Here is a 23,541-nt window from a genome sequence, read left to right on the forward strand (position 1 = left end):
GAACCTAGGTCCAGGTTAGTTTACGAGGTGCCGTTGAAATGTGCTCTTCTTAATTCAGAGAACCAAGCAGTCGTGCAGTGCAACTTCCCTCCAGCCCATCACAGCCGGGAGGAAGAAGCTACCTACACAACCCGCCGAGGTGGAATGGAAATGCCACCTGGTTCACTGAAATGCTCTATGCTTCACGGTGACAAAGAAGCGTTCTTTGAGTGCATTACAGTATCCTCTCAAATACCGGCATGAGAACATAGACGAAGAGGGGTGGAGACTCGTGGGCAGTGCACTCTACAGAACTTGAGACACAAGCGATCCTTGAAGGCTGCCTCTAACAAGCTTCCCTAAGAAAGGAGGTAGAAACGACATCAGTGTAGGTGACGGGACCCAGGGAAGAGGAGAACACAGGCAACAACACCCTTTTTGAACTCGGCCACAGTAACTTCTTGCAGGATACATCCATGAAGGCAAGAGAAACAAAAGCAAAAATGAACTATTGGGACTTCATCAAGTAAGAAGCTTCTTCACAGCAAAAGAAACAGTCAACAAAACTAAAATACAACCTACAGAATGGGAGAAGATATTTGCAAATGACGTATCAGATCAAGGACTAGTATCCAAGATCCATGCATTTTTTTTTAATTCGTTTTTAATTTCCTGGTTGGCCCATTCATTCTTTAGTAGGATGTTCTTTAACCTGCATGTATATGTATTTGTGGTCTTTCCAAATTTCTTTCTGTAGTTGACTTCAAGTTTCATAGCACTGTGGTCTGAAAATATGCATGGTATGAACTCGGTCTCTTTGTACTTGTTGAGGCTTGACTAGTGACCCAGTATAAGATCTATTCTGTAAAATGTTCCATGTACACTTGAAAAGAATGTGTATTCTGCTGCCTTAGGATGAAATGAAGTCCTATTTATGAAGTCCATTTGGTCTAGTATGTCATTCAAAGCCCTTGTTTACTTGTTGAATCTCTGCTTTGATGATCTGTCCATTGCTGTGAGTGGGGTGTTACTGTCCTTACTATTATTGTATTATTATCAATGAGTTTCTTCAAGTTTGTTATTAATTGGTTTACACAATTGGTTACTCCCAAGTTAGGAGTATAAATATTTACAATTGTTAGATCTTCTTGTTGGATAGACCCCTTTATGATGATATAATGTCCTTCTTCACTTATTACAGTCTGGTTTAAAATTTGGTTTGTCTGATTTAAGAATGTCTACTTCAGCTTTCTTTTGATGTCCACTGGCATGATAAATAGTTCTTCACACACCCCACTTTCAATCTGGAGGTGTCTTTTGCTCTAAAATGAGTCTTTTGTAAGTGGCATATGGATGTTTTTTTTTTAATCCATTCTGATAACCTATGTCTTTTGATTGGAGCATTTAGTCCATTTACATTCAAAGTAATTATTGAAAGATATGAATTTACTGCCACTTTATTACCTGTAAATTCACTGTTCTTGTAGATTGCTTCTTCCTTTCTGGTCTTCATTACCTTGGGACTCTGCTCAAAGATTTCCTTTAATCTTTCTTGCAGGGCTAGTTTAGTATTCACAAATACTTTTAGTTTTTGTCCTGGAAACTATTTCTTTTTCTATTCTGAATGACAGCCTTGCTGGATCAAGTATTCTTGGCTGCATATTTTTCCCATTTAGCACATTGAATATATCATGTCAATCCTTTCTGGCCTGGCAGGTCTCTGGAGACCGGTCTGCTGCCAGCCTTATGTCTACCCTTGTAAGTTAAAGAGCTCTTGTCCTGATCTGCTTTCAGGGTTTTCACTTTATCTCTGTAATTTGCAAGCTTCACTATAATATGTTGAGTTGTTGAACTATTTTGAAGGATTTTAAGGGGGATGCTCTGTGCCTCCTGAACTTAAATGCCTGTTACCTCCTCCAGATGGGAAGCTCTCAGCTATAATTTGTTCAAATAAACCTGCCACTTTTTCCCTGGTCTTCATCTTCTGTGACTCCTATAATGCACATTTTATTTCATTTTATGGAATCATTGGGTACCCTAAGTGTACCTTCTTAATCTAATAGTTTCTGTTCTCTCTTTTTCCAGCTTCCTTATTTTTCATAGTTTTATCTCTCCTGCTTCATTTCTTTTCCTTATGGCCTCCACTTGGGACAGCATCCTGGTTATAACATTTTAAACTTCAGCCAGACTGGATTTTAGTTCTTTTAACTATACAGTAAGGGATTCTCTGGTGTCTTCTACACTTTTTTTCAAGCCCAGCTAGTATCTTTATAATTGTTGTTTTAAATTCTAGATCAGATATCATACTTATATCCATATTGATTAAATCCCTTGTGGTGAGTACTACCTCTTGTTCTTTCTTTTAGGGTGAATTTCTCTGTCTCATCATTTTGTCCAGAAAAGAAAAGAAGAAAAAAAGGAAAAAAAATAACCAATACAACAACAACAGAACCCCCCAAAATTAGATCCTCAGTTTCTTTTAGTGTGCTTGTTAAAATAAACTGATCCTAAAATAAGAAAGAAAAAGTATACATCCATTATATATAAATTAAAAATAATAAAGAATAGAAAAAATAAGAAAATAAGTGAAAAAATATTAACATACCAAAGAATAAAAATACAAAGAATGCTATATAATGTTTTCCCCAAGAGCTGAAGCTTTGTAGCCCTCTATGATTTTTAAATTTGGTGGAGTGAGGTCTCTACTGGTCTTCTGAGGTGGAGCCTGTTGTGCTGGTTCTCAGGCGGACTTGCCATAGTGGAATTGTGCGTTTAGTATGCACAGTGGCAGGGCTCAGTGCAAGAGGCTCTAGGCTCTACTAGGTGGTGTTGTGTTGCTCCCTTAAGGCGTTCAGCACTGACGGGTGGATAAATATGGCTGTGCCTGGCTTTCTCATCCTGGAATTGAAAATTTGCACCTCTACTCTTCATTGAGCCCTCACAGAAAAGCAATCACTCTAGTCTCCCTGGTTTCCATCAGAACTTTATGTTCACCCTGCCTGTGACCAAGCATTTATATCTCAGGCATGCAACTGAGTTTCAAAACTCCAAATGTTAGCGAATCCAGTGACTCCTGTGGTGCAGACCCATGCTGTTCCTCCCAGAGAGAGGCAGTGTCTTGCCATACTTCTGCTATTTACTAGACCCCTCCCAGGAAAGCGACTCCTGGACAGTGCAGCAGTTCTTAGTTTATGGCAACACAGAGCAGAAGCCAGCTCCTAGACTCAGTGTTCTCAGTCAGCTTCCCTGCTCCTATGCCTGTAAAATACTGCTACACTCAGGCACCACCTGTTCTTTTTGAGATCCCAAGGATCCTGAAACCATGCCGTCAGACCTGGTATGCTGCCACTCTTCACAACCTAAGCACCTTTAAATCAGGCACATACCCCTCTGTAGCCAACTTCTAAAAGTCACATTTTTGCACACTTTTGCTTAAGATACTTTTCAGTAGCCCTCTTAAACAGGCTCCCTTCCCTCAGCCACATCCTCAGCTATATCAAACTATATCCAAATCTCCAAATCTGGATGCCTGGGTGGATCAGTGGTTGAGCATCTTGCCTTCAATTCAGGTCGTGATTCCAGGGTCCTGGGATCGAGTCTCACATCAAGGCTCCCCACAGGGCCTGCTTCTCCCTCTGCCTATGTCTCTGTCTCTCTTTCTGTGTCTCTCATAAATAAATAAAATCTTTAAAACAAAACAAAACAAAAACAAATCTCCATATCTCCAGCCTTCCAAATGGTGGTCACTTTCCGACTTGTAGACTTGCAGTATTTGTTTTCTCAGATCTCCAACTGATTTATCTGGTGTTCAGAATAATCTGATAAATGTCTAGTTGTATTTGTGATATCAGATGAACATAGGGTCCCCCTACTCCTCCTCCATCTTAATTCTTCCTTCAGACCAGACATACACACACACACACACAAATGAAATTTTGCATTTGCAACAACATGGATGGAGGTAAAGAGTATTATACAAAGGAAAATAATTCAGTTAGAGAAACATAAATACCATGTGATTTCACCTATATGTGAAATCTTATGACTTTCAGAAACTAAAATGATGAACATAGTACAAAAAAAACCCCACAAACCAAAAACAGGTGCAAACCAGAAAACAGATTGTTAACTATAGAAAACAAATTGAGGGTTACTAGAGAAGTAGGGGGGGGATGTATTAAATAGGCGATGGGCACTAAAGGAAAACTTGTGATGTGCACTGCTTGTGGTATGTAAGTGATGAATCACCAAAATCGACACCCGAAAATACTACACTCAATGTTAACTAACTGGAATTTAAATAACATAAAGACTCATTTTTTTGCCTCTATTTTATTATTTTATTATTTTATTTTATTTTTTTAGTTGATTATAGTGGGTGCATGCATTTTATTTTATTTTTTTAATAATAAATTTATTTTTAATGGTATTCAATTTGCCAACAAACAGAATAACACCCAGTGCTCATCCTGTCAAGGTGCCCAGCTCAGTGCCCGTCACCAATTCACCCACACCCCCCGCCCACCGCCCTCCTCCCCTTCCACCAACCCTAGTTCATTTCCCAGAGTTAGCAGTCATTATGTTCTGTCTCCCTTTCTGATACTTACTACCCATTTCTTCTCCCTTCCCTTCTATTCCCTTTCACTATTACTTATGTACCCCAAATGAATGAGATCATATAATGTTTGTCCTTCTCCGATTGACTTATTTCACTCAGCATAAGACCCTCCAGTTCCATCCACATCGAAGCAAATGGTGGGTATTTGTCATTTCTAATGGCTGAGTAATATTCCGTTGTATACATAAACCACATCTCCTTATCCATTCATCTATCAATGGACACCGAGGCTCCTTCCACGGTTTGGCTATTGTGGACATTGCTGCTAGAAACATCAGGGTGCAGGTGTCCCAGCGTTTCATTGAATTTGCATCTTTGGGGTAAATCCCCAGCAGTGCAATTGCTGGGTCGTAGGGCAGGTCTATTTCTAACTCTTTGAGGAACCTCCACACAGTTTTCCAGAGTGGCTGCAACAGTTCATATTCCCACCAACAGTGTAAGAGGATTCCCTTTTCTCCGCATCCTCTCCAACATTTGTCGTTTCTTGCCTTGTTAATTTTCCCCATTCCCACTGGTGTGAGGTGGTATCTCATTGTGGTTTTGATTTGTATTTCCCTGATGGCAAGTGATGCAGAGCATTTTCTCATATGCATGTTGGCCATGTCTATGTCTTCCTCTGTGAGATTTCTCTTCATGTCTTTTGCCCATTTCATGATTGGATTGTTTGTTTCTTTCCAGTTGAGTTTAAGAACTTCTTTATAGATCTTGGAAACTAGCCCTTTATCTGATACTTCATTTGCAAATATCTTCTCCCATTGTGTAGGTTGTCTTTTAGTTTTGTTGACTGTATCCTTTGCTGGGCAAAAGCTTCTTATCTTGATGAAGTCCCAATAATTCATTTTTGCTTTTGTTTCTTTTGCCTTCGTGGATGTATCTTGCAAGAAGTTACTGTGGCCGAGATCAAAAAGAGTAATGCCTGTGTTCTCCTCTAGGATTTTGATGGAATCTTGTCTCACATTTAGATCTTTCATCCATTTTGAGTTTATCTTTGTGTATGGTGCAAGAGAGTGGTCTACTTTCATTCTTCTGCATGTGGATGTCCAATTTTCCCAGCACCATTTATTGAAGAGACTGTCTTTCTTCCAGTGGATAGTCTTTCCTCCTTTATTGAATATTAGTTAACCATAAAGTTGAGGGTCCACTTCTGGATTCTCTCTTCTATTCCATTGATCTATGTGTCTGTTTTTGTGCCAGTACCACACTGTCTTGATGACCACAGCTTTGTAGTACAACCTGAAATCTGGCATTGTGATGCCCCAAGCTATGGTTTTTTTTTTTAATTCCCCTGGCTATGCAGGGTCTTTTCTGATTCCACAGAAATCTTAAAATAATTTGTTCTGACTCTCTGAAGAAAGTCCATGGTATTTTGATAGGGATTGCATTAAACGTGTAAATTGCCCTGGGTAACATTGACATTTTCACAATATTAATTCTGCCAATCCATGAGCATGGAATATTTTTCCATCTCTTTGTGTCTTCCTCAATTGCTTTCAGAAGTGTTCTATAGTTTTGAGGGTAGAGATCCTTTACCTCTGTCGTTAGGTTTATTCCTAGGTATCTTATGCTTTTGGGTTCAATTGTAAATGAGATTGACTCTTTATATTCTCTTTCTTCAGTCTCATTGTTAGTGTAGAGAAATGCCACTGACTTCTGGGCATTGATTTTGTATCCTGCCACGCTGCCAAATTGCTGTATGAATTCTAGCAATCTCGGGGTGGAGGCTTTTTGGTTTTTTAAGTAGAGTATCACATCATCGGCGGAGAGGGAGAGTTTGACTTCTTCTTTGGCAATTTGCATACCTTTAATGTCTTTTTGTTGTCTGATTGCTGAGGCTAGGACTTCCAGTACTATGTTGAATAGCAGTGGTGAGAGTGGACATCCCTTTCTTGTTCCTGATCTTAGTGGAAAGGCTCCCAGTGCTTCCCCATTGAGAATGATATTTGCTGTGGGCTTTCGTAGATGGCTTTAAGATGTTGAGGAATGTTCCCTCTATCCCTACACTCTGAAGAGTCATGATCAGGAATGGATGCTGTATTTCTTCAAATGCTTTCTCTGCATCTATGGAGAGGATCATATGGTTCTTGTTTTTTCTTTTGTTGATATGATCAATCACATTGATTGCTTTACAAGTGTTGAAGCAGTCTTGTGTCTCGGGAATAAATCCTACTTGGTCATGGTGAATAATCTTAATATACTGTTGGATCCTATTGGCGAGTATCTTGTTGAGAATTTTTGCATCCATGTTCATCAGGGATATTGGTCTATAATTCTCCTTTTAGGTGGAGTCTTTGTCTGGTTTTGGAATTAAGGTGATGCCGGCCTCATAGAACGAATTTGGAAGTACTCCATCTCTTTCTATCTTTCCAAACAGCTTTAGTAGAATAGGTATGGTTTCTTCTTTAAACGTTTGATAGAATTCCCCAGGGAAGCCATCTGGCCTGGACTTTTGTGTCTTGGGAGGTTTTTGATGACTGCTTCAATTTACTCCCTGGTTGTTGGCCTGTTCCGGTTTTCTATTTCTACCTGTTCCAGTTTTGGTAGTTTGTGGCTTTCCAGGAATGCGCCCATTTCTTCTAGTTTGCCTAATTTATTGGCGTATAGCTGTTCATAATATGTTTTTAAAATCGTTTGTATTTCCTTGGTGTCGGTAGTGATCTCTCCTTTCTCATTCATGATTTTATTAATTTGAGTCTTCTCTCTCTTCTTTTTAATAAGGCTGGCTAATGGTTTATCTATCTTATTAATTCTTTCAAAGAACCAACTCCTGGTTTTGTTGATCTGTTCCACAGTTCTTCTGGTCTCGATTTCATTGAGTTCTGCTCGAACACTTATTAACTCTCTTCTTTGGCTGAGTGTGGGATCTATTTGCTGTTTTTTGTCCAACTCCTTTAGATAGAAAGTTAGCTTTCGTTTTTAAGTTCTTTCCCGTTTTTAGATGGATGATTGTATTGCAGTGTATTTCCCCCTCAGGACTGCTTTTGCTGCATCCCAAAGATTTTGAACGGTTGTATTTTCATTCTCTTTAGTTTCCATGAATCTTTTTAATTCTTCCTTAATTTCCTAGTTGATTCTTTCATCTTTTAGTGGGATGGTCCTTAACCTCCACGTGTTTGAGGTCCTTCCAAACTTCTTGTTGTGATTTAGTTCTAATTTCAAGGCATTATGGTCTGAGAATATGCAGGGGATAATCTCAATCTTTTGGTATTGGTTCAGACCCGATTTGTGACCCATTATGTGGTCTATTCTGGATAAAGTTCCATGTGCACTTGAGATGAATGCGTATTCAGTTGAGTTTGGATGTAAAGTTCTGTAGATATCTGTGAAATCCATCTGGTCCACTGTATCATTTAAAGCTCTTGTTTCTTTGGAGATGTTGTGTTTAGAAGACCTACCTAGTGTAGAAAGCACTAGATTGAAGTCACCAAGTATAACTGTATTATTATCTAAGTATGTCTTAACTTTGGTTATTAATTGATTGATCTATTTGTCAGCTCCCACATTCCGGGCATATATATTGAGGATTGTTAAGTCCTCTTGTTGGATAGATCCTTTAAGTATGATATAATGTCCCTCTTCATCTCTCACTACAGTCTTCGGGGTAAATTTTAGTTTATCTGATATAAGGATGGCTACCCCTGCTTTCTTTTGAGGACCATTTGAATGGTAAATGGTTCTCCAACCTTTTATTTTTAGGCTGTAGGTGTCCATCTGTCTAAAATGAGTCTCTTCTCGGCAGCAAATAGATGGGTCCTGCTTTTTTATCCAGTCTGAAACCCTGTGCCTTTTGATGGGGTCATTAAGCCAGTTCACATTCAGAGTTACCTTTGAAAGATACGAGTTTAGTGTCATCATGATATCTATTCAGTCCTTGTTTTTGTGGATTGTTCCACTGAACTTCTTCTTAAAGGGGAATTTTAAGAGTCCCCCTTAAAGTTTCTTGCAGAGCTGGTTTGGAGGTCTCATATTCTTTTAGTTCCTGCTTGTCTTGGAAGCTCTTTATCTCTCCTTCCATTCTGAATGAGAGCCTTGCTGGATAAAGTATTTTTGGTTACATATTTTTCTCATTTAGGACCTGAATATATCCTGTCAGCCCTTTCTGGCCTGCCAGGTCTTTGTGGAGTGGTCTGATCTTACCCTAATACTCCTCCCCGTAAAATTCAGGGATTTCTTGTCTCTTGCTGCTTTAAGGATCTTTTCCTTATCTTTGGAATTTGCAAGCTTAACTATTAAATGTTGAGGTGTTGAATGGTTTTTATTGATTTTAGGGGGGTATGTCTCTATCTCCTGGATCTGAATGCCTGTTTCCCTTCCCAGATTAGGAAAGTTTTCAGCTATGATTTGTTCAAATACATATTCTGGACCTCTGTCCCTTTCCGCGCCCTTGGGAACCCCAATTAAACATAGGTTTTTCTTCCTCATGCTGTCATTTATTTTCCTTAATCTATCCTCATGGTCTTTTAATTGTACGTGTCTTTTTTCCTCAGTTTCCCTCTTTGCATCAGCTTGTCTTCTGTGTCACTCACTCGTTCTTCCACCTCATTAACCCTCATCGTTAGGACTTCTAGTTTGGATTGCATCTCAGTCAATTGATTTTTAATTTCTGCCTGATTAGATCTAAATTCTGCAGTCATGAAGTCTCTTGAGTTCTTTATGCTTTTTTCTAGAGCCACAAATAGCTGTATAATAGTGCTTCTGAATTGGTTTTCTGACATTGAAGTGTAATCCAAATTTTGTAACTCTCTGGGAAAAAGGACTGTTTCTGATTCTTTCTTTTGAGGTGAGGTTTTCCTTCTAGTCATTTTGCTCAGTGCAGAGTGGCCAAAAACAAGTTGTATTTGGAAGAGGAATAAAAGAGAGGAGAGAAAGAAGGAAAGAAAAGAGAAAAAGAAAAAAGAAAAAAGGAAGAAAAAAGAGAAGAAAAAGAGAAAGAAAAAGAAAGAAAGGAAAAAAAAGGGTGGGGGAAGCAAACAGAAATCAAAAAGAAAAAAAAACACGGGGGAGTATCTTCTGATTCTGTATACTTTAAGTCCCTTGACTTCCTCTGGAACTTGTCTGTCTAGCTGGTCTTCTGGGGGAGGGGCCTCTTGTGCTGATTTTCACATGTTAGAACTTGAGGGAGCTGCTCTGTCCCCTGCCTGGTGCAAGGCTCAGTGGGGGTTGTTTTCCCTGCGATGCCCCAAGAGGAACAACCACAGCGGTGGCGGCCACCTCTGGAGCCCTGGATTTAGCTCCCACAGTAACTACAGAGCTCTCTGTCTGCAGGGGCCTGGATGCTCCGGGCGGGGCGCTGATCTCAGCTTGGGCAGGAGCGTCCTTGCTGTCGTGTGCCCTCCTGGCCTCTGCCTGTCCGGGGGGAGGTCGGATTCTTGGCTATGTCCCCGGCGCCCTGTGCTCCCGGGCCTGTGCTGTTGGATTCGTGCTCCTGGCCGGACAGCCCCCTCTCCTCTGAGCCACTGCCTGATCCCTTCCGAGCTCCTCCAGGAGCCGCCACGCAGCCCCCTCCGCGCAGAACCCCTTCCTCTGCCGCAGCCGCCTCCAAGATGCTCCCGGGGCCGTGCAGCCCCCTCTCTGCGGAGCCGCTGCCCGAGCCCCTCCGAGCTGCTCCGGGGTCCAGCCGTGCATGCTGCAGCCCTTAGGGAGCTCGGTGCACTCTCCTGGGCGCTCAGGTGTCTGTTAGTGTCCCCGGGAGCCTGAGGGCATCCCCTCCCCTCCTGGGGTCCTGCTCTAACTCCCTGGGAGCGCCATTCAGCCAGGGAAGATTGGTGAAGCTCCTGCTCCTGGGGACGCTCGCCCAGGCCTTAGCCCAGCTCCTCACGGGGCCCCTCCCCCTTGGATGCCTTTTGTTTCTTTATTTCTTTTTTCTCCCGTCTTCCTACCTTGGTAGAAGCCTGAACTCTTCTCACTGTAGCATTCCAGCTGTTCTCTCTTTAAATCTCAGGCCAAATTCGTAGATTTTCAGGATGATTTTAAGGTTATCTAGGTAATTTGGTGGGGACAGGTGACTTGGGGACCCTACTCTTCCGCCATCTTGCCCCTCCCACCAAGACTCCTAACTCTGGGAAACGAACTAGGGGTAGTGCAAGGGGAGGAGGGCAGGGTTGGGGGTGAATGGGTGATGGGCACTGAGGGGGGCACTTGACGGGATGAGCACTGGGTGTTATTCTGTATGTTGGCAATTTGAACACCAATAAAAAATAAATTTATTATTAAAAAATAAAAAAAGTTTTAAAAAGGAAACATAAAAAATATTTGCTGATAATGTGAAATTCCTACAAACATGCAACCTTCTAAAACTGAATTGGGAAGAAATAGAAAATTCAAACAGACCAATTACTAGTAACAAAATTGAATCAGTAATTAGAAAACTTCTAAGAACCAAAAGTCCAGGGCTAGAAGGATGCACTAGAAGGATTCAGGCCTACCAAACATTTAAAGAAGAGTTAATACCTGTTCTCTTTAATCCAAGAAAGTTAAGAGGAAGGAAAGCTTTCAAATACATTTTATGAGGCTAGAATTACTCTGATACCAAAGCCAAACAAGAACACCAGAAAAAGAAAATTATAATATTCCTGAGTAAATATGTATACAAAAATCCTCAACAAAATATTAACAAACTGCATTCAGTAATTGAACATTAAACATAAGGATTATACACTCTGATCAAGTTGGATGCAAAGAGGGTGCAACAACTACAAATAAATGAATCTGATACATCACATTAACATGAGAAAAAATAAAAATTATATAATCATCTTGATATGTGCAGTTAAAGTATGTAACAAAATTCATCATATGTTTATGATAAAAATTCTCAATATACTTACTGGCTTTTAGGAAACATATCTCTGCATTATGAAGGCCATATATGAAAAACCCACAGGTAGCATCATACTCAATGATGAAAAACAGAACATTTCCTTCAAGATAAGAACCAGAATAATAAGGATGTCCACTCTTTCCACTTTTATTCAACAGAGTAATGGAAGTCCTAGCAATGGAAATCAAACAAGGAAAAGAAATAAAAAGTATCCAAATTTGCAAGAAGTAGATTATTCACTATTTTCAGATAACATGATTATACATGCAGAAAACCCTAAAATATCTGTAAAAACACTACCAGAAGTAATAAATGAATCAATAAGTTTGTCAGATACAAAATTAATATACAGATACCTGTTGCATTCCTATACACTAATCACAAATTAGCAGAAAGAGAAATTAAGAAAGCAATTGTATTTACAATAGCAACTAAAAGAATAAAATACCTAGGAATAAACTTAATTACGGAGGTGAAAGACCTATACTCAGAAAACTACAAAACATTGGCAAAAGAAAAAAATGAAGACAACATAAACGAATACAACCAAATTCCATGCTTATGAATTGGAAAAATTAATATTGTCAAAATGTTCATACTACTCAAAGCAATCTACAGATTCAATGTAATCCCTATCAAAATACAAATACTATTTATCACAGAACTAGAGCAAATATCCCTAAAATTTGTATGGAACCATGAAAGACCTGAATAGCCAATGCAATCTTGACAAAGAACAAAGCTGAGGGTATCATAATTCCAGACATCAAGATATACTATAAAGCTATAATAATTAAAGCCATATTAAACTGACATTAACATAGAAACATAGATTGATGGAACAGAATACAGAACCCCCAAATAAGCCCAATATGATCAACTCATTTATGAATAAAAGGCAGTAATATAAAGGGGAAAAGACAGTTTCTTCCATAAATGGTGCTGGGGAAACCGGTCACCTACATGCAAAAGAATGAAGGTGGACCACTTTCTTACACAATACACAAAAGTAAACTAAAAATGGATTGAAATCCTAAATATGAGACAGAAAACCATACAACTCCAAGAAGGAAATAGGCCATAATCGCATTTACATGCCCTTAGCAACATTTTTCTATGTATGTCTCTTCAGGCATCAAAAACAAAAGTACATGTCAACTCTTGGGACTACACCAAAATAAGAATCTTTGGTAAGGTGAAGGAAATTATCAACAAAACAAAAAGGTAACCTACTTAATGGGAAAAGATATTTTCAAACAACATACCTAATAAGGGGTTAATATCCAAAATATATAAAGAACTTATACAACTCAATACCAAAAAAACCCAAATTATCTTATTTAAAAAATGGGCAGAGGACCTTAACAGACATTTTTCCAAAGATATACAAAGAGCCAACAGACATATGAAAAGATGTTCAACATCACTAATTATAAGGGAATGTAAATCAAAACCAAAATGAGCTATCCCCTTATATGTGTCAGAATGGCTACCATCAAAAAGACAAGAGTTAACAAGTGTTGGAGAGGATGTGGAAAAAAAGGAACTCTCCCGCACTATTGGTGGGAATGTAAATTGATGCAGACCCTAAAAAACAGTATGAAGATTCCTCAATAAATTTAAAAAAGAAAAAAGAAGCATAAGAAGTGATCCAGTAATTCCACAACTGGTTATGTACCGAAAGAAAAATTTTAAAAAATTTCTAAAAATTTTTTTACTGGAGTTCAATTTGCCAACTTACAGTAAACACCCAGTGCTCATCCCACCAAGTGCCCCATTCAGTGCCCATCACCAAGTAAACTCAACCCGTACAAACTTCCCTTTCCACTACCCCTAGTTCATTTCTTAGAGTTAGGTGTATCTTCTTTTGTCACCCTCACTGGTATTTTCACTCATTTTCTCTCCTTTCCCTTTATTCCATTTCACTAAATTTTATATTCCCCAAATGAATGAGACCATATACTGTTTGTCCTTCTCCGATTGACTTATTTTACTCAGCATAATACCCTCCATGTCCATCCACGTTGAAGCAAATGGTAGGTATTTCTTGTTTCTAATGGCTGTCATTTCTAATGGCTGTCGTTTCTAATATTCCATTGTATACATATACCACATCTTCTTTATCCATCCATCTTTCGATGGACGCCGAGGCTCCTTCCACAGTTTGGCTATTGTGGACATTGTTGCTATAAACATCAGGGTGCAGGTGTCCCCACATTTCACTGCATCTGTATCTTTGGAGTAAATCCCCAGCAGTGCAGTTGTGGGTGGTAGGGCACTTCTTTTTTTTTTAATAATATATTTATTTTTATTGGTGTTCAATTTGCCAACATATAAAATAACACCCAGTGCTCATCCCGTCAAGTGACCCCGCCAGTGCCCAGCACCCAGTCACCCCTCGCCCTCCTCCCCTTCCACCACCCCTAGTTCGTTTCCCAGAGTTAGGAGTCTTCCATGTTCTGTCATGATATTTCCTACCCATTTCTTCTCCCTTCCCCTCTATTCCCTTTCACTATTATCTATATTCCCCAAATGAATGAGAACATACACTGTTTGTCCTTCTCTGATTGACTTATTTCACTCAGCCTAATACCCTCCAGTTCCATCACGTTGAAGCAAATGGTGGGTATTTGTCATTTCTAATGGCTGGGTAATATTCCATTGTATAATACATAAACCACATCTTCTTTATCCATTCATCTTTCGATGGACACCGAGGCTCCTTCCACAGTTTGGCTATTGTGGCCATTGCTGCTAGAAACATCGGGGTGCAGGTGTCCCGGTGTTTCATTGCATCTGTATCTTTGGGGTAAATCCCCAGCAGTGCAATTGCTGGGTTGGAGGGCAGGTCTATTTTTCACTCTTTGAGGAACCTCCACACAGTTTTCCAGAGTGGCTGCACCATTTCCCATTCCCACCAACAGTGTAAGAGGGTTCCCTTTTCTCCACATCCTCTCCCAACATTTGTGTTTTCCTGCTTTGTTAATTTTACCCATTCTCATTGGTGTGAGGTGGTATCTCATTGTGGTTTTGAGGGAACCTTCTAGAGGTAGAAATGTTCTATTTCTCAATCTGATGACAGGAATTTTCACCTTATAAATTTACTTTATAAGTAGATTTTTACTTTACTAGATTATTCACTTGTGTTTTTGGTACTTTTCTCTATACATAAATATTTCCTGTTTTTTTTAATATTTCCTGTTTTAATAAAAGATTAAAAGTAAAATTTCCATAGCAATTAAAAAGGACAAATACTTGAGTTCAGCAAAATTAAGAGAATATCTACAGTAGAAATAGAATACTTCTAGGAATTTGATATCTAAAAGTTAAAATCACAAATGCAATATGTGATAACAGAAATTTAAAAAAACACAAGGAGACATGATCACAATATAGGGTTACAGCCACCAGAGTCTTGGAAAATTTATGAAAACCAAATATAAAGCCTTAAAAATAGAATGGAAACCTGAAGTATAATTTTCACAAGAAACATTCTACTCTGTAACAAAAAGTAATATAAATGGGTTAGTATACCCAATAGAGCAGTGGAAAAGAGTCAAGTCAGTGTTAGCAAAATGACAGATTTCATATGTCATCAAAGTTGTCCTGCAAAAGCTTCTGTGTTTAATGGATAAACAAAATATTAAATTCATCCTAATGCATGAAGGACAGTGTTATAATAGTCAAATCAGAGTATGATAGATAAATACCATCTGATTTTACTCATATGTGGAATCTAAAGATAATGAATAAACAAGTAAAAAGAAGAACCAGAGCAAACTGATGGTTACCAGATGGGAGTAGGGTAGGAGGATGAGCAAAATGGGTGAAGGTGAGTGGGAGTTCCAAGATTCCAGTTATGGAATAAATAGGTCATGTAAATAAAAGGTACAGCATAAAGAACATAGTCAATGATATTGTAATAGCATTGTATGGTGACAGATGGTAACTAAATCTGTGGTAAGTAGGGCATATTGTATAAACTTGTCAAATTACTATGGTATACATCGAGAACCAATGTAATATTGTGTGAAAACTTTACACAAAACAATAAAAAATAGGGGATCCCTGGGTGGCTCAGCAGTTTAGCATCTGCCTTCGGCCCAGGGCATGGTCTTGGGGTCCCGGGATCGAGTCCCACATCAGGCTCCCTGCATGGAGCTTGCTTCTCCCTCTGCCTGTGTCTCTGCCTCTCTCTCTCTCTCTCTCTCTCTCTCTCTCTCTGTCTCTCATGAATAAATAAATAAAATATTTTTAAAAAACAATTAAAAAATAAATTATCCTGTAAAACACACACACACACACACAAACACACACTCCTTTGTCTCATATGACTACAGCAGTATTCATTTTCCACATCAGTAAATATTCTTGATATGTCTTACAAACCCCAAAGTACTAGAAAGCCAGCTCCCACTAGAAAGTGCTGTACTTTTAAATTATTGTAAATGCAATTAATTTTGTATCCATTTGAAATATATGTTCTACAAATAAAAACAAGAGAATATGGCTGTGGAGTAGGAGAACCCTAAGCCCACCCTGACCCATAAAGGCAACTAGACAACTGTCAAATCATCCAAAATACCCTAGAAATTGACCAGAATATAGACTGTGGGACCCAGGAAATCTAACAAAAATCCCCTACCCCTGGACAAGCAGAGCAGGACTAACTCCATTTTGTGCTACACCTGCCATCTCATGTAAAACCCCCCACATGACCTGCCTATTGTTTAAGGCATTCCCTCACCCTAGTTTAGCTATTAAGCACACCCTTATCAGAAACTAGTACACATAGGAATGCGGGACCTCTGACCTTTAACCGCCAAGGAATGAAAACCCCTCTTTTGCCTGCCAAACCTGCGCGCCAGTTCTAACCAGAATAATAGGCTAGTTCAAACGGTCACTATAAGGTGAATCGTAATTCAATTGGCCACCTGCGTGTGGACCAACATGATTGTGCAACTTTCTGCGTATGTTACAATCTCATTGGCCACTGGCCCCTATAACACTGCTGTGCTTCTTAGTCTCAGGGTCCAAGTCCCTGCTCTGTTGTATGGAGTATACTTGGACCCAAGCTCGAGCTTGTAAATAAACCCTCATGTACTTGCATCGGTGTCGGCTCCTTGGTGGTTTCTCGGATTCCCAATCTTGGGCACAAGACAGAACAAACTCCACAATTAATGGGACAGAAGAGGCTGCAACCAGTGAAGCTTAAAGCCTGGAGTTTTAAAGGTTAGTGGACTTGGCTGGGATAAAGCACAGCGGGCACTGCATTGATCCCGGAGAGTAGGTAGACAAACAACAGGGGGGCAGACAGCATGGAAACAGCAATCTGAAAAGTGCCTGGGGCACAGAGTAGAGAGATTATCTGCCCTTCTCAGAGTGCATTCCTGAGAGTCAGCATTCATAGAGACACTGTTCTGGCAACAAAGGGGCTGCCCAGAGCCATTTCCTTCCCCAACCCCTCAACATAAACAGAGGAATCTACAAGGAATCAGTGAAGCATCTACACTGACTACCTACCTTGTATACACCAAGATCTAGCTCCCCCCACACACACACTGTAGTGAGACTGCCCTAATCAGTCAGACTTGCCTCAATCCCAGAGAGACAGGCCTCTCCCACAGAAGCCCAACACAAAGCTTTGCCCACAACATGTCTCTGGACTATAAGAACTACAGAGCCTCATTTCTGGTGAAGGTGGTTTTAGGACTCATTTCAAAGGCAGACATGAGCACACCTAGTTAAAGTTCACCCCATTCAGGCCAGGAACCAAACACTGCCCACAGCAGGCAAGGAGAGCCCTTACAGACAGTTGGCCTGAAGGACAGAGTAGCCAATACACAACAGCGGAGTGCACACATGACACACCAGAAACACTCCCTGGAGTACCAGGCCCTAGGCACTAAATCATCTCTTTTTCATAAGGCCATTACTTTCAGGAGCAGGATATGTAACTGACTTTTCTTTTTAAAAAAGGTTTAAATTTTTATTTAAATTCTAGTTAGTCAACATATAGTGTAATACTAGTTTCAGGAATAAAATTTAGTGATTCATCACTTGCATATAACAGTCAGTGCTCATCATAACAAGTGCCCTCCTTAATAGCCATTGCCCATTTAGCCCAGCCCCCCCAACCACCTCCCATTGAGCAACCCTGTTGTTCCTTATAGTCAAGAGTCTGTATTATGATTTGCCTCACTTTTTCTTTTTTCTTTCTCCTATGTTCATCTGTTTTGTTTCCAAAATTTCACATGTAAGTGAAATCATATGGTATTTGTCCTCTGACTGACTTATTTCACATAGCAAAACACACTCTAGCTTCATCCATGTCATTGCAAATAGCAAGATTTCATTCTTTTTTTATGGCTGAGTAATATTCCATTGCCTATATGCCACATCCCTTTTTTTCCTTTTATCCTTTTAAGGTTTTATTTAAATTCATGTTAGTTACCATATAGTGAAATATTAGTCTCATGGGCATTCACTTGCATATAACATCCAGTCCTCATTACAAGTGCCGTCCTAGGACGCCTGGGTGGCTCAGTGGTTTAGTGCCTGCCTTTGGCCCAGGTCATGATCCTGGAGTCCTGGGATCGAGTCCCACATTGGGCTCCCTGTGTGGAGCCTGCGTGGAGCCTGCTTCTCCCTCTGCCTATGTCTCTGCCTCTGTGTGTGTGTGTGTGTGTGTGTGTGTGTGTGTCTCTCATGAATAAATAAAATCTTTAAAAAAGAAAACAAGTGCCTTCCTTAATGTCCATCATCCATTTACCCCATCCCCACCCCTATATTCCATCTAGCAACCCTGAGTTTGTTCCCAGTTGCTAACAGTCTCTTATGAATTGCCTCTCTCTGTATTTTTATCTTATTTTCTTTTTCCTTACTTTTCCTATGTTCATCTGTTTTGTTTCATAAATTCTACATGAGTGAAGTCATATGCTATTTGTCTTTCACCAAATGACTTATTTCACTTAGCATAATACACTTTAGTTCCATCTATATCATTGCAAATGGCAAGATTTCAGTTTTTGATGGCTGAGTAGTATTTCATTTTCATTCATATATTTTATATCTATATTTATATCTATATTTATATATATTTATCTACACTGGCTACCTATACGATTTATGTATTTATATATTTTATAAATATATATTTATATATTTATATATATGCATTCATTAGTTGATGGGCAGTTGGGCTTTTTCAATAATTTGACTTTTGTCTCTAATGCTACTATAAACACTGGGATGCATATGCCCCTTCAAATCAGTATTATTGTATCCTTTGGGTAAATACCTAGTAGTACAAATGCTGGGTTATAGTGTAGCTCTATTTTTAGCATTCTGATGAAACTCCTTACTGTTTTCCACAGTGACTGCAACAATTTGCACTCACATCAATGGTGGAAGAGGGTTCCCTTTCTCCGAATCCTCTCCAACATCTGTTGTTTCCTGTGTTATTAATTTTAGCCATTCTGACAGGTATGATATTATTTTTGTGTATGGTGTAAGAAAGTGCTCCAGTTTCACTCTTTTGTATGTTGCTGTCCAGTTTTCCCAACACCATTTGTTGAAGAGACTATCTTTTTGAAAGTGGTACTTTTTCCTGCTTTATTGAAGATTAGTTGACCATAAGGTTGAGGCTCCATTTCTGGGTTTTCTATTCTGTTCCATTGATCTATATGTCTGTTTTTGTCTCAGTTCCATACGGTCTTGATGACTCCAGCTTTCAAATATAGCTTGAAATCAGGAATTGTGATGCCTCAAGCTTTTTTTTTTTTTTTTTTTTTTTCAAGATTGCTTTGGCTCTTCAGCATCTTTTGTGCTTCCATACAAAGTTTAGGATTATTTGTTATAGCTTTGTGAAAAATGATGGTTTTAGTTTTGCATTAAATGTGTAGATTGCTTTGCATAGTATAGACATTTCACAATATTTGTTCTTCAAATCCTTGAGCATAAGATGCTTTTCCATTTTTTTTGGTGTCATCTTCAGTTTCATTCATAAGTATTCTATGGTTTTCAGTATACAGACATTTTACCTCTTTGGTTAGGTTTATTCCTAGGTATTTCATAATTTTTCATGCAGAGGTAAATGGGATTGATTCCCGATTTCTCTTTCTACTGCTTAATTATTCATATATAAAAATGCAACAACTTTCTGAATGTTTTTTTTTTTTTTTATCCTGTGAATTTACTGACTTTTTTTTTTATCAGTTCTAGCAATTTTTTGGTGGAATCTTTCAGGTTTTCTATATAGAGTATCACGTCCTCCATGAATAGTGAAAGTTTGACTCCTTCCTTGCTGATTTGGATGCCTTTTATTTTTGTTGTTGTTGTCAGATTGCTGAGACTAGGACTTGCAGTACTATGTTACATAACGATAGTAAGAGTGGATATCCCTGTCTTGTTCCTGACTGCTGACGAAAAGCTCTCAGTTTTTCCCGATTGAGGATGATATTTGCTGTGGATCTTTTGCATATGCCTTTTATGATGTTGATGTAGGCTCTCTCTACCCCTACTTTGTTGAGGGTTTTGTTTTTTTAATCAAGAATGGATGCTGTACTTTTTCAAATGTTTTCTCTGAATCTATTGACAGGATCATATGGTTCTTATTCTTTCTTTTATTAATTAGGTATATCACATTGATTGATTTGTGAATATTGAACCACCATTTCAAGCCAGGAATAAATCTCATTTTTCCTTTTTTAAAAAGATTTTATTTATTTATTCATGAGAGACACACAGAGAGAGGCAGATACCTAGGCAGAGGGAGAAGCAGGCTCTCTGTGTGGAGCCTGATGCAGGACTCAATCCCAGGATACCAGGATCACAACCTGAGCCAAAGGCAGATGCTCAACCATTGAACTACCCAGGTGCCCCTAAATCTGACTTTTCATGGTGAATGATAGTTTTAATGTATTGTTGGATTTGGATTGCTAGTAGTTTGTTGAGAATTTTTGCATCTGTGTTCATCAAGGTTATTGGCCTGTACTTGTCCTTTTTAGTTGAGTTTTACTCTGGTTTGGGGTTCATTGTAACACCTTGTGGAATGAGTTTGTTTTCCTTCCATTTCTATTTTTTCAAAGAGTTAGAGTAGAATAGGTATTAACTCTTTTTAAATGTTTGGTAGACATCTCCTGGGAAGCTATCTAGCTCTGGATTTTTGTTTTTTGGGAGATTCTTGATTACTGATGCAATTTCTCTGCTGGATATGAATCTATTCAAATTTTCTATTTTTTCCTGTTTCACTTTTGGTGGTTTATATGTTTCTAGGAATTCATTCATTTCTTCCAGATTGTATGATTTTTTGGCATATAATTTTTCATAACATTCTCTTATAATTGACTGTATTTCTGTGGTGTTGTTTGTGATCTTTCCTCTCTCATTCATGATTTTATTTATTTAGGTCTTCTCTCTCTCCCTCTTTTTTTTTGGTACACCTAGCTAAGAGCTTATCAATTTTAATACTTCTTTCAAAGAACCAGTTCTTAGTTTCATTGATCTAGTCTACTGGGGTTTTGTGTGTGTGTGTGTATCATTTATATCTGCTCTGATCTTCATTATTCCCCTTCTGCTGGCTTTAGGCTTCATTTGTTGCTCTTTCTCTAGCTCCTTTAGGTATGTATTTAGGTTGGGTATTTGATATTTTTCTTGCTTCTTGAGGCAGGCTTATATTGCCATATACTTCCTTCTTTTTTTAATTTTTATTATATATATATATATATATATATATATATATATATATATATCATACTTCCTTCTTAAGGCAACTTTTGATGCATCCCATTTTGGACAGTTCTGTTTTCAATTTCATTTGTATCCATGTATTTCTTAATTTCTTCTTTAATTTCCTGGTTAACTCATTCATTCCTTAGTAGGATTGTCTTTACCCTCAATGTATTTGTGGTCTTTCCATTTTTTTTTTCTTGAGATTGACTTCAAGTTTCATAATATTTTGGTCTGTGAAGCCATCTGACTCTGGACTTCTTTGGTGGTTTTTTTATTACTAATTTAGTTTCTTTCCTGGTTATCTGACAGTTCAAGTTTTCTATGTCTTCTTGTTTCAGTTTTGTTAATTTATATGTTCCTAGGAATTTATCCATTTCTTCCAGATTGTCCAATTTGTTAGCATATCACTTTTCATAATATTTCCTCATAATTCTTTTTATTTCTGTGATGTTGGCTGTCATTTCTTGGCTATCATTTGTGATTTAATTTATTTGGGTCCTTTCTCATTTCTTTTGATAAATCTACCTAGAGGTTTATCAATTTAACCAATTTTTTTCAAGGAACCAGCTCATTCTTTCATTGATCTCTGTTTTCATTTGTTGGTTTGGTTTTAGTCTCTACATTATTTATTTCTGCTCAAATATTTATTATTTCCTTCCTTCTGGCTTTAGGCTTCATTTGTTGCTCTTTTTCTAGCTCATTTAGGTGTAAGGTTAGTTTGTTTATTTCAGATTTTTCCTCCTTAAAGGATGACTCAAGTGGACATAATTCCCTCTTAGCACTGCTTTTGCTACATCCAAAAGGATTTGGAATGTTCTTTTTTGTTTTCATTTGTTTCCATGTATTATTTTTTTTTCTTTGATTTCCGGGTTGACACATTCATTGTTTAATAGAATGTCATTTAACTTCTAGGTATTTGTAGTCTTTCCAAATTTTGTCTTGTGGTTGACTTCACATTTCATAGCAATGTGGTCAGAAAAAAATGCATAATATCATCTAAATCTTTTTGTATTTGTTGAGGTGGATGGAGCTAGAAAGTATTATGCTAAGTGAAATAAGTCAGACAGAGAAAGACAAATACCATATATTTTCACACAGATGTGGAATTTAAGAAACAAAACAAAAGAGCATAGGGAAAAAAGCAAACCAAGAAACAGACTCTTAACTATACCGAACAAACTGATGCTTACTAGAGGGGATGGATTAAATAGGTGATGGAGATTAAGGAGTGTACCTGCTGTGATAAGCACCAGGTGTTGTATGGAGTTTTGAACCTGAAACTAATAACACTGCTGTATGTTAACTAACCTGAATTTAAATAAAAAGAAAATAGAAAACTGGAGTAGCAATACTTCTTTCAGACAAACTAGACTTTAAAACAAAAACTGTAGGGATCCCTGGGTGGCGCAGCGGTTTAGCGCCTGCCTTTGGCCCAGGGCGCGATCCTGGAGACCCGGGATCGAATCCCACGTTGGGCTCCTGGTGCATGAGCCTGCTTCTCCCTGTGCCTATGTCTCTGCCCCCCTCTCTCTCTCTGTGACTATCACAAATAAATAAAAATTTAACAAAAATAAAAAATAAAACAAAGACTGTAACAAGAGATGAAAAGAGCATTATATTATAATAAAGGGTCTATCCAACAAAAAGATCTAACAATTGTAAATACGTATTCCCCCCACATAGTAACACCCAAACATATAAAAACAATTAAACATAAAGGAACTAATTAATAATAATACAATAATATTAGGAGAATTTTCCACCCACTTGCATCAATGGACAGATAATCTAAACAATAAATGACCAAGGAAAGAATGGCTTTGAATGATACGTTGGGCCAGATATATTAAACAGATATATTCAGAACATTCCATCCTAAAATAGCAGAATACATGTTATTTTCAAGCGTACATGTAACATTCTCCAGAATAGATCATATGTTAAGTTACAAAACAGGCTAAATACAAAAGACTAAAGTCATACTGTGAATCTTTTCTTACCATGTCACCATGAAACTAGAAGTCAGCCACAAGGCAAAATCTGGAAAGACCACAAATATGTGGAGGTTAAATAACATGCTACTAAACAATGAATGGGTCAACCAAGAAATAAAAAAATAAAATAAAAAATACATGGACACAAATGAAAATGAAAGAAAAATGGTCCAAAAACCTTTGATGTAGCAAAAGCGGTCATAAGAGGGAAGTAAATAGCAATACAGCCCTACCTCAAGATACAAGAAAAATCTCAAAGAAATCACCTAACCTTACAGCAACAGCAGCTAGAAAATAACAAGAAGTGAAGCCTAAATCCAGCAGAAGGAAGGAAATAATGAAGATTAGAGCAGAAATAAATGATATAGAGACTAAAGAAAACCCCAATAGAACATATTAAT

The 23,541-nt window shown here is 38.3% G+C and overlaps 1 protein-coding gene across 1 annotated transcript in view; it reads right to left on the bottom strand.

The window, feature by feature from the left end:
• The window catches only part of KLF8 (KLF transcription factor 8), a 296,414-nt gene that overhangs the window by 220,817 nt on the left and 52,056 nt on the right, over positions 1-23,541 (bottom strand). The window lies entirely within an intron of this gene.

Source organism: Canis aureus, chromosome X, assembly GCF_053574225.1.
Source record: "Canis aureus isolate CA01 chromosome X, VMU_Caureus_v.1.0, whole genome shotgun sequence".
NCBI lineage: Eukaryota > Metazoa > Chordata > Mammalia > Carnivora > Canidae > Canis > Canis aureus.